This window comes from Dasypus novemcinctus, chromosome 3, assembly GCF_030445035.2.
Source record: "Dasypus novemcinctus isolate mDasNov1 chromosome 3, mDasNov1.1.hap2, whole genome shotgun sequence".
Classification (NCBI taxonomy): Eukaryota; Metazoa; Chordata; class Mammalia; order Cingulata; family Dasypodidae; genus Dasypus; species Dasypus novemcinctus.
This window is the reverse complement of record NC_080675.1, coordinates 98938376-98950951: the sequence shown is the minus strand read 5'-3', so window position 1 is coordinate 98950951 and position 12576 is coordinate 98938376.

Genomic DNA, 12576 nt, shown 5'->3' with positions numbered 1-12576 from the left:
GGAAAGAATAAAGAATATACAATAGTTGAATAAATTGGGCGACTCAACATCTGAACTGTCACATGGCTAGGCAACCCCTTCACAGCCCATCAGAGTCCAATTTGAAAATTGGTTCCAGGCAGAGCATCTCTTCCAGGGTGAGGCTCCAACTGGCAGGTTGGGGACCATCCCTTTTAAGGGGTTCCAAACCTCAGAACTCCAATGAGTCTTGCAACTTGTGAGGAATTACCTCATGGGAAGAAACCAAATATGTCTGGCAGGGGGTGGGCCCACTCCACAGGAGAGACACAGTGTCTCAAGAGGTCTTTGTTATATTCCCTTTATGGTACACTGAACAAGAACATAAACGTTTTCAGCTTTTAGTTTTATAGGGGATACAAACAGGTGTGCAAATATCATATTCTATATTTAGTTCTTCTTAAACATTTGTTTTTTGGGTAATCGATGATGGGGTTGCCTGCATAGCAGCATTATGACATTCCAAAGAACAAGTTAATCATTCACAATTCTAGGTTGAAACAACAGTCACTATTGATTAGAAAGCTTATGAATTCACAATTCTTAATGATACTTTACTTATAGTACATCACCTCCACTGTCCTATTTGCCAAAAGAACATTCCCAACATTGTAGTTTCAACCACCTACCCACAAATCCCCCAGAGTTCTTTCCCAACACTTCCTCCATTTCCACAGCCTAACCAACCCTCCCCATCCTCACAGACCAGCATTGCTTAACCCAATAGATCACTGCACCACTGTTATGCCCATCCACTGCACACTATATCCTTCCCCCTTATCACAGGTTTTGCCCGTTTGAGCATTGACTCATAACTTTCTTCTTTTCCCTTTCTTTCTCCTGTAAATTTATCATTTGGATTCTAGCTCTATGAGCTTGCTCAATTTACTTAATTCATGTCAGTGAGGTCATGTAATATTTGTCCTTCAATACTTGGTTTGCTTCACTCAACATAAGGTCTTCAAGAGTCATCCATTTTATCCCATGTGTTAATACTACATTTCTTCTTACAGCTGAGTAGTATTCCACGGCATGTATGTACAACAATTTTTTATTCATTCATTCAACTGTTGATGCACACTCAGGGTGCTTCCAACTATTGGCAATAGTGAAAAACACTGTAATGAATATTAGTGTGCATTTATCTCTTTGTGTCCCTGTTTCAATCCTTCTGGGTATATATCCAGCAGTGGGATTGTTGGATCATATGGCAGTTCTACATTTAGCTTCCTGAGGAACAGGCAAACTTCCCTCCACCATGGCTGTACCATTCTACATTCCCACCAATGTTCCCATTCCTCTACATCCTTTCCAACACTTGTAGTCCTCTGTTTTTTTAATAGTCACCAGTCTAATGGACGTAAGATAATATCTCATTGTGGATTTTCTTTACATTTCCCTAATACCTAGTGATATTGAGCATATTTTCATGTGTTATTTTGCTATTTGTATTTCTTCAATGGAGAATTTTCTATTCAAATTACTTGCCTAATTTTTAAATGGGTTGGTTGTCTATTTTTGAGATGAAAGATTTCTTAATATGTGCTAGATATTAGGCCCCTATCAGATATATGATTGCCAAACATTTTCTCCTATTGTGTAGGCTACTTTTTCACTTCCTTGACAAACTCCTTTCAGTTGCAATTTTTTTTTTTAATTTTGAGGAGGTCCCATTTATTTATTTTATCTTTTGTTGCTCATGTTTTGAATATAAAGTTCATGAAATCATTTCCTAATATAAGATCCTACAGATGATTCCCTACATTTTCTTCTAGGAGTTCAATGGTCTTGGCTCTTATATTTATATCTTTGATCCATCTTGTGTTAATTTTTGTATAAGGTATAAGGTGGTATTCCTCTCTTATTCTTTTGAATATGGATATCCAGTTCTCCAAGCACTATTTGTTGAAGAGGCCATTCTCTCCTGGTTGAGTGGGCTTGGTGACCTTGTTGAATATCAGGTGACTGTACATGTTGGGCTCTTTATCAGAACTCTCAGTAAGGATCCATTAGTCAGTCTATCTATACCTGTGCCAATGCCATGCAGTTTTGACCACAGTATACTTGAAGTCAGGTAGTGTGATTTCTCCAATTTCATTTTTCCCTTTTAATATATCTTTGACTTTTCAGGGCCCCTTGCCCTTTCAAATAAATTTCACAATTAAGTTTTCCAATTCAGTAAAAAATGCTATGATAATTTTTATTGAGATTGCATTAAATCTGATAATAGTTTGAGTGGGATAGAGATCTTAATGATGTTTAGTCTTTCTATCCATGAACAAGAAACATTCTTGCATTTATTTCAGTCTTCTTTGAATTCCTTTAATAGTGTTGTATACTTTTCTATGTAAATTGTTTACATCTTTATTTAAATTTCCTGGATATTTGATTCTTTTAGCTGCTATTTTAATGGGCTTTTTTCTTGATTTCATTCTCAGATTGTTCATTATTAGTGTACAGAAATGCTACTGATTTTTAATTAATTAATTTATTTTAATTGTGTTTCTGAAGATACATAGATCATAAAAAATGTTACTTTAAAAAATATAAGAATTTCCCATTTACCCCACATGCATCTCACCCCACTCTTACCACATCAACAACCTCTTTCATCATTGTGGCACATTCATTGAACTTGGTAAATACATTTTGGAGCACTGCTGTATCACATGGATAATAGTTTACATTGTAGTTTATACTTTCCCCCAGTTCATTCAGTGGGTTATGGCAGGATATATAATGTCAAGCATCTGTCCCTGCAATATCATGTAGGACAACTCCAAATCCCAAAAATGCCCCACATCATATCGCTTCTTCCCGCTCCCTGCCCTCAGCAACTACCTTGGACACTTTCTCCACATCAATGCTACAATTTCTTCCATTACTAGTCACAATAGCTCTATAGTAGATACCAGTAAGTCCACTCTGATCCATATTTTATTCCTCCATCCTGTGGAACCTGAGATTATGATGTCCACTCCAGCTCTAAATCAGGAGGGGGCTTAGATCCCACATGGCTGATGGATTTGAATATCCTGATTACAATAGTAGGCACTTTTGGTTCCCTGGTGTGGTGGTTGACCATCTTCACCTACCTGTTACCTGGCAGGGGTAAGACCAATGAACCAGAGAGTAGGAGCTGCAACGCTACTGAGGCTCATGGCCCAGCTGGCACATGGCTAGTCCAGAGATTCAAGACTCCTGAGTATACACCAACCCCAGCACCAACCACAGTTTCAATAAAAGTGACATAAGAGGCATGTGTAGCAAAGTCACATCTGAGTTCAACTCCATCACACTCAGGAACACAAATTCCAAAGTAAGGCTCACTGACAAGGCACTGAACTTCAGTGACATCAGCCATGACCATAACTGTAAAACCTGTGTCTCCATAGCCCTCAGGAGTACCAATACCTGGGGTTGTATCTACTGATTTTTGCACATTGATATTGTAACCTTCGACTTTACTGAACTCATTTATAAGTCTAGAAGCTTTGTTGTAGATTTCTTAGGATTTTTAATGGATAGGATCATATCATTTGCAAATAATGAAATTTTTATTTCTTCCTTTCTAATTCAGTGGCTTTTATATCTTTTTCTTACCTAAGTCCTTAAGCAAGTACTTATAACTCAATGTTAAATAAAAGCAGAAAATTTGGCATCCTTGTTTATTCCAGATATTAGAGGGAAAGCTTTTAGGATTTCACCATTGAATATGATGATTAGTTATGGGTTTTTCATATATACCCCTTATCATGTGGAGGAAGTTTCCTTTTATTCTTATCTTTTGCAGTGTTTTTTACCATGAAACGGTACTGTTTTTTTCCTTTGATCTATTTATGTGGTGTATTAAGTTGATTTTCTTTTTTTTAAGATTCACTTCTTTCTCCCCCCTCATTGTTTTTGCACTCACTGTCTGCTTTCTGCATCATTTCAATGTGTGTTCTCTGCGTCTGCTTGTCTTCTCTTTAGGTAACATGGGAACATATCCTAGAACCTTCTGGAGTGGGAGAGAGGTACTCAATCTCTTGTGCTACCTAAGCTCCCTTGTCTTCTGTGTCTCTCATTGTTTCTCCTCTGTGTCTCTTTTTTTTCTTTCTTTTTTTTTTTTTTCATCATCTTGCTTTGTTAGTTTACTGCGCATGTCAGCACTCCTGCACAAGCCAGCACTCCTGCAAGGGCCAGAGCTCCATGTGGGTCAGCTCTCCCCTTAGGCCAGCTAGCTTTCACCAGAAGGCCCCAGGAATCCAACCCTGGACCTCCTACATGATAGATGGAAGCCCAATTACTTAAGCCACATCTGCTTCTCAATAAATGTATGTTAAACCATCCTTGCATACCAGAGATGAAACCCACTTGATCATGGTTCATAATTCATTTGATGTGTTATTGAATATGATTAGCAAGTATTTTTTGAGGATTTTAGCATCTATATTCATTAGAGAAATTGGTCTATAGTTTTCCTTTCTTGGCATCTTTGTTTGGCTTTGGTATTAAGGTGATACTGGCACCATAGAATGAGTTAGGCAATGTTCCAGTCGCGCTTCTTTTTTTTTTTTTTTTTTTGGAAGAGTTTAAATAGGATTGGTGTTAGTTCTTTCCATATGTTTGATAGAATTCACCTGTGAAGTCATCCATTCCTGGGCTTTTCTTAACTGGGGGTGGTGATGGTGAATAATTCAATCTTGTTACTTGTGATTAGTCTGTTGAGTTTATGAATTTCTTCTTTCATCAATGAAGGCTGCTTGTGTGTTTCTAGGAGTTTGTCCATTTCCTCTAAATTATCCATCTTATTGGCATATAATTTTCCCAAGTATCCTCTTATGATACTCTCTATTTCTGTGTGTTCTGTGGTTATAACTCCTTTCTCATTTCTTAGTTTATGTTTTTGCATCTTCTCTCTGTTTTTCTTTGTTACTCTAGCTAAAGGTTTGTCAATTTTATTAATCTTCTTGAAGAACCCACTTTTGGTTTTGTTTATTTTCTCTAGGGTTTTTTTTTTTTTTCTATTTCATTTAGCTCTTCTCTTCTCTTGTTATTTCCTTCTTTCTACTTCCTTTGGGATTAGTTTGCTGTTTTTTTCCAGTTCCTCCAGGTGTGAGTTACGTTCTTTATCTTAGCTCCTTCTTTTTTAGTATGGGTATTTTTGACTATGAATTTTCCCCTCAGTACTGCTTTTGCTGCATCTCATAGGTTTTGATATGTTTTGTTGCCATTTTACTTGTTTTAAGGTAGTCACTGATTTCATTTGTGATTTCCCACTTGGCCCTTTGTTTGTGTAAGAATGTGTTGCTTAATTTTCTTATCTCTGTGCCTATTCTGGTTCACTGCCCCTTAGTGATTTCCAGCTTCATTCCATTGTGTTCAGAGAAATTACTTTGAAAAGCTTCAACATCTCTGATTTCACTGAGAGTTTTTCTGTGGTCTTTCCTGGAGAATGATCCATATGCACTAAAGGAGTATGTTTATCTTGCTGTATTTATGTTCCTTATCTATCTTTTACATCCAGATCTAATGTATTAGTCAAAGTCTTTGTTTCTTTTTTGATTCTTTAGATGTGCTGTCTAATAGTGATAATGGTGTATTTAAATCCTCCATTATAATTGTAGATGCATCTATTTCTCCACTTAGCTTTTCCAGTTTTTGTTTCAGATATTTTGAGGGGCCCAGGTTGGGTACATAAGTGTTTATGATTGTTCTTTCTTCTTGATAGATTACTCTTTTTATCAATATACAGTGTCCCTCTGTGTCTCCGACAATAGTTTTGCACTTAAAGTCTATTTTTCTGGTATTTGTATAGCTACTTCTGTTGTTTTGGTTATTGTTTGCATGTAAAATAGTTTTCCAACCATTTCACTTTCAGCTTCCTTGCATTCCTGGGTCTAAGTTGGGTCTCCTGTAGATGGCATGTTGATGTGTCATATTTCTGTTCTCATTCTGCCTGTTTCTCTTGACTGTCAGCTTAATGCATTAACTTTCAGTGTTATTACTCTCAGGGAATTACATACATTAGCCATATATTCTTTAGGCTTATATACTCCATACTTTTCATATTTGGTTGTTCTTACATTTTCCTCCTACTCTCTCCCTACTTTTTTCCCTTTTGACCTGCAGAACTCCCTTGAGTATTTATTGAAGGGCAGGCTTTCATTGACATACTCTCCTAATTTCTGTTTATCTTTGAATATTTTGAACTGTCTCTCATTTTTTAAAAGATTTACTTATTCCCTCCCTCCTCCCCCCATTGTCTGCTCTCTGTGTACATTAACTGTGTGTTCTTCTGTGTCTGCTTTATTCTTCTTTGGTGGTCCCAGGAACCAATCCTGGGACCTTCCAGAGTAGGAGAAAGACAATCATTCTCTTGTGTCACCTCAGCTCCCAGAATGCTGCATCTCTTATTTTCTCTTCTCTGTGTCTCTTTTTGTTGCATCATCTTACTATGTCGGCTCTCCACATGGGCCAGCACTCCTGCACAGGATGGCACTCCTGCATGATGCAGCATTCCTGCAGGGGGCAATACTCTGCACAGGCCAGCACTCTGCTTGAGCCAGCTTGCCTCATGGGCCAGCTTGCCTTCACCAGGGAGCCCTGGGCGTTGAACCCTGGACTTTCTATATGGTAGATGAGAGTGCAATTGCTTGAGCCTCACCCTCGTTCCTTTCCCTCATTTTTGAATGCCAGCTTTGCTGGATAGAGAATTCTTGGCTGGAAGTTGTTTTCCTTTTAGGACTTTAACTATGTCATACCACTCCCTTCTTTTTTCCATGCTTTCAGATGAGAAATCGGCACTTAATCTTACTGAACTTCCTTTGTATGTGGTGGATCTCTTTTCTCTTGCTGCTTTCAGAATTCTCTTTTTGTTTTGAGCACTGGATAATTTGACAAGTATATATCAAGGAATAGGCCCATTAGGGTTTATACTGTTTGGGGTGCTCTGTGCTTCCTGGACATGTATATCAATGTCCCTCTTTAGGGTTGGGAAATTTTCAGCCATTATTTCCTCCAACACACATTCTGTCACTTGTTCTTCTCTTCTCCTTCTATGATGCTTATTTATGCCTATGTTCGCATGTTCATGTTGTCATTCAAATCCCTAAATCCCTGCTGGATTGTTCACTTTTTACTTATCTGTTCTACTATCTGTCTGATTTAAGATGTACTGTCTTCAACACTGCAGATTATTTCCTCCACCTGTTCAAATCTGGTGTTATGTGTCTCAATTGTGGTTTTGATTTCTTGCACTGTGCCATTCATCACCATCATATCCTTTATATTTTAATGTATGTTTACAATTTCTTCATTATGTTTTCCTAGTGTCTTCTTAATATCCTTAATCTATTCTTTCCCTTCATTAAGTTGGTTCATGATATTTGTTTCAGCATATCTGATTAGTTGTTCCATGTTCTGTGCCTCCTCTTGTTTTTTAGTTTATTCATTGGACTGGGCCATGTCTTCCTATCCCTTAGCATGGGTTGTAATTTTTTGTTGGTGCATAGGTATCTGTTGATCTTGGTTGGTTTATTCAGTTGATTAGCTTCTCTTTCTACTCTAGGTTTTCTAAAAAAAAATGTTGTTTTTGTGTGTGTGATAAGGTTTGACTTTGACACTTCATTCCTCTTATTCTACTTCTTTGCTGTTGTCTACCTTCTCTTGAAAAAATATTTGGACCTGAGAAAAGGAAAGAGATAAGAAGAGAAAAATAATAATAGTGATAATAATAGTAAAAGGTAGACAGGCACCCTACAGGACCTAGGAAAACTGAATTATTAATATAAGCAGTGTAATAAGGATAATAAAGTGGAGTAGAAACAATGAAATGAGAAAACAGAATAGAAACAGAATAGAATTAAAAGGTCAAAATGATGAGAAGATGGGGAAAAGAAAAAGAAAAGAGAAAAATGAAGGAAAAAAACTGTAAAAAAAGAAACAGAAAAAAAGGACAAAGAAATAAAAACAAGAGAATTTGAAGACCAGACAAAAAGAGGTGAAATGGAAGAACAATAGTAGAAAACAGAAGATAGAAAAAAGAAGGAAAGAAAAGAAATAGCATAGGTTAAAAAAATTGGTAACATAAGAAAAATAAAGAAGGAAACTTGTTTTAAAAAAAAATAAGAGATCAAGAAAAGCTAGTACAAAAAAATATCTATATGTTCCCTGTCAAAGTATGAACTGGAGAACCACTCCTCTAAAAGGCAGGAATAAATCCAGGAACCTCATATATGCAAGGCAGGAATTCCTCCACTGAGCTAAATTGTCTCCTTAGGTTAGTTTGCCTTTCAGAAAGCTATCTTCCTCCTTTCCCTCTGGCTGTTTAGATTCCTAACAGTTTGCCAGAGTGCTGCTAATTAGGAGCCTGTCTGTTCCGTTTCTGCCCCTCTCTAATCCAATTCCTCTCTTTACAGGGGCAGCTGGGCATAACAGCCTGCCTGAGAGATCTCAGTCCCCTCTCCCTATTGGGTTGGGGTCCCTTCTGAGATTCAAAGAGGGCTCAGCAGATCAAATTCACTGCAAAGAATCCACTCTTCAGCCTCCCAGTGGCTGCACCTAGGCTATTTGACCTGAGGGAGAGTATACGTGCCACTTTCAGCCACAAAGGGGAGCAACTCATGGTTTTCCTTTGACTTCATTATCTTTTCAGTACCCTCCTAGATGACTCAGAGCACCTTCCCATTCTATATACATTCAAAGCAGCTGGCAGGGAAAAAGATGTCTGCTCTCTCTCAGTTGTGATGCACCAGGAGTTTTAGCCCTGTAAGCCAAGAAATCCCCACTGCAAAAGTCAACCCATCTTTGGTATACTGCATTTCAGTTTAGGAGAATAAAACCCTCTCCAAGTTTCTACATATATAAATACACACACACACACACACATAATACATTTTTATATTATATAACGTATATGATTTTATAGGTGCGTGATTGTACGTATTTATATGCATATACATCTATATAGGCAAATGTATTTATTATATGCATGTCTATATTTTTTAGATATTATACACATATACAATTCCTATTAAATATTAATATCAGAGCAAAAAATCTAACTACCTACATGCACTAAATTTCAGAATATTATGTGCAAGTTGAAAATAAAGGAAAGACATTACAGAGAAAAAAATAAAAGCACTGTTAGAGGATAGGAATTATAATTTGAGCAAGTAGAGGGACATATCATGATTATGAGTGGGGTGGCCTAACAGCAAAGATGCTGATATCATGATATATATCACTGTGTGTGTGTGTGTGTGTGTGTTTAATCTGTTATGTATTAAGCAGGCTTTTAAAAAAACTTGTAGTAAACTTGTAAATTTTGGACCAATGATGGAATTGTTTTTGAGGTCAATGTTTTATATTTGTTGTAGCTCCAAGGCAGTACCTCCCAGCTTTCATATTCCCTGGTTTTATCCCACAAACTAGTTGACCCATGCATAATATAGCCTCTATATTGAATCTCATTCCTATTGCTTTTCATCACAAACTCCACGGTTTGTAGAGAGCACACTTCAGTTATACTTTCTCCAAATCCTCTTTAAATTAAGCCCTTTGAAGTTATTAGGAGCTCTTTATTTAAGTGCCTCTTTCTGACCCTAAATATTATCTCTTAACCAGACCTTTGGGATGGAAATGAGGAGAAACCCCCTTTCTAAGAGCTGAGCACGCAGTGGTGGAAGGTTTGTGGTGGCCTGAAGTGGGCCCAACTTGTCTCTCCTGGCACAGAAACACCTCCTCAGAGAAGGAGCCAGGTGATCAGGATTTTGGACTTCTTGGCATGCCATGGCTAAGCTAAGGACTCTGTTCCATGAATGGGTGGCAGAAAGGAGCCTCCACCTCTCAACCACACTTGAAAGAAACTTAGCCTCAGCAAAAGGTAGCTGGTGACAGATGGGAAAGCTGAACTTTTCAAACTCTAGTGAAAAAGCTCCCTGACTGGAAGCTGATAGAAGACTGCGCCCTCTCTTCTTGGTTGCAGTGGTCACGTGTGGAGTCTGCCTTAATGAGCTAAGGAAAGACAAAAAGGGAACTGCTTTGGTTAAAATTCCACAGAATCTTACCTTTGTTACCTAATCTTAATATATGTTCTTAAACAATTTTTTCTTGATTTGCTGTTCACTCTCAGGACATTTTTCAGAGGATTTAAATGTTTATTTACTTGCTTTTTATATTTTTGACAATGGGGAGTGGGTCAGTAGATTTCCTCACACTGGCACACTGGAAGTCAATCTATGCAGGCGGTTTCTTGTGGTATGTTGGCACCAGGTAGAAGTTCATATCTGCAGTTTTAACTGGCCCAATTAATAAGATCTGTGGGGGAGGAGAAATATTTCTATTGGAAAACAATTCAAGGAGTATATTTGGATGTCCAATGTGGCAGGAAAGATGGATGTCCATTGATTCATAGACAATTACTAATGACTTAGAAAGAATTACGAAGGACTTAGAAAGAATAGAATGGAAAATTGGTGGTAATGAGAGCAGGACAGAGTGGTATGATTGCCTTAAATAGGCACAGTTTGTAAGAATCTAGTGTCTCATTTTAATGCACTACCATAAATATCTACTGCAGGGGAAGTTTTAGTAATCAGGCAGAACAATAAGTTCTGTGTAGGTTATGCCTTGCTGAACCAATAAATTACAGATGACCAGAATTGGAGTCTATGTTAGATTAATGGAGATATTTTGGTATTTTTTCTTGGCATGACCTATTTTTTTCTCTTTCTTTGGTGGAAATAATGTTTCTTCTGCATTCTTCATATCATTTAATAAATGAATAATCCTGGAAAACTGCTTGATCTGTGAATCCTAAGTAGACAAAAAATATATATAAATCTGTTACCCTGGTGACATGTAATTCATGCATTTGCCTCTTGCTTTCTCATTCACAATTTGGGATATCAAAAAAGACCTTTAATATAATGCATATAACAATGGTATAGATTATGCTGTCAGGGATGATAACTGCATTGTTTTTATTCTGCCATTTTGTTCCCATATTAAGAGAAATAAAAAGTGCATGTGTGCTTTCTTTAAGAATTTTATTTTTGGTGCTCTCAAATGAATTTCCACTCACTTTATTTATAGTTCAATTAGAAAGAAAATCAATTTTATTTATGATTTAAACGCATGAGCATATTTTTAGGATATCAACAGACTGGAATTATCATTAGACTTTTTTTTTTTTACTCTTATTTAGTCAGTACAAACCAAACATGGATTAAACATTGCTGTTTTCCCCTATAAACTCTTACATGTTCATTTATTCACCTTTCCTCTTTCCCTTTTTCCAATTATTATTTGGGAAGGAAGCTAGGTTAAGAAGAATTAATAATTTAATTACCTTTTAACAAAAGTTAAATAAAAGGTTTGAGAAGAAGGGTCAACATTATGAAAAGTGTTTTAGTTTGCCAAAGAGCTGCTGATGCAAAGTAACTGAAATGTGTTTGCTTTTATAAAGGGTATTTATTTGGGGTAAACAAGGCTATGGAAAGTCCAACTCAAGGCACTGTAAGTGGTGCTTTCTTACCAGTGAACTACTGTTGGTCCTGGTGTTGATGCCACATGGTGAAGCAAGATGCCAGAGTTCTCTGCCTTCCCCTCCAGAATCTACTGTGTCTTCGTTCTCAGCTTTGAGAAACCAGGCATTTGGCTTGTCTTTTTCCAATCCTTCTATATCGGTCTTGGTTGTTCACTTTCCTCCCAAGTTCAGTCGTAAGCTATCAGGCATATAGCAAGGCTGGGGTCTCCGCTTGAGCTGCACAATGGACCCAGCCTCTAGGCGACTTTGTGCTTAAGCAATCCTCTCTCTCACATTGCAAAATCAAATATGCCAGTTCTTTTTTCCTCTCCATCTCTCTGAATCTCTGTGTGTGTGCCTTTATATGATACCCTACAAGAGAGTGGGAACTCAACATGAATAATAGCCCACTGGCATAATCCAATCAAAGTGTATCACACTCAGAGGAATAGAATAATTAGTTTACAAATGTAATCCTCTTTTTGGGACTCATAAAATAATCTCAAACTGCCACAGAATTACTTGTTTCTAAGTGGAATTAGGGGAAAGTCCCAAGGAAATTAATTAAGAAGTGGTGCAAAAGATAGATGGATTTCTTGGCTGATCTAATATCAAGATTCTCATTGAGTTTAGTTAAATGCATAGGAAGATTGACTCTCAAATCTAAAGTTATCACTAATGTTTGGATTTGAGAGGAATATTTCATGGTATTGCACAGATTAATATATATTTTATAATTCCCTGGATTATATTAAATCTATTCCTGCATCTTGAGAAACTCATGGTAAGCAGATATAAACTAAATTCTTAGGAATTTCAATTTATATTATAAGATCATTATAGTTTATCAGTTTACAATGATTCAAGTGAGCTTTCTAAGCATTAACTATTTGCCTTGAAATCTATGTAGTAGCTTCTAAATCTCTTCATAGCATTTTTCAGCTCTTTATTTCTCAGAGTATAAATACATGGCTTTAGAGAAACGTGAGGACAGAGTAAAACACAGCAAGAAATTTGTCCACCCAGTGATGCTAAGTGGCTAC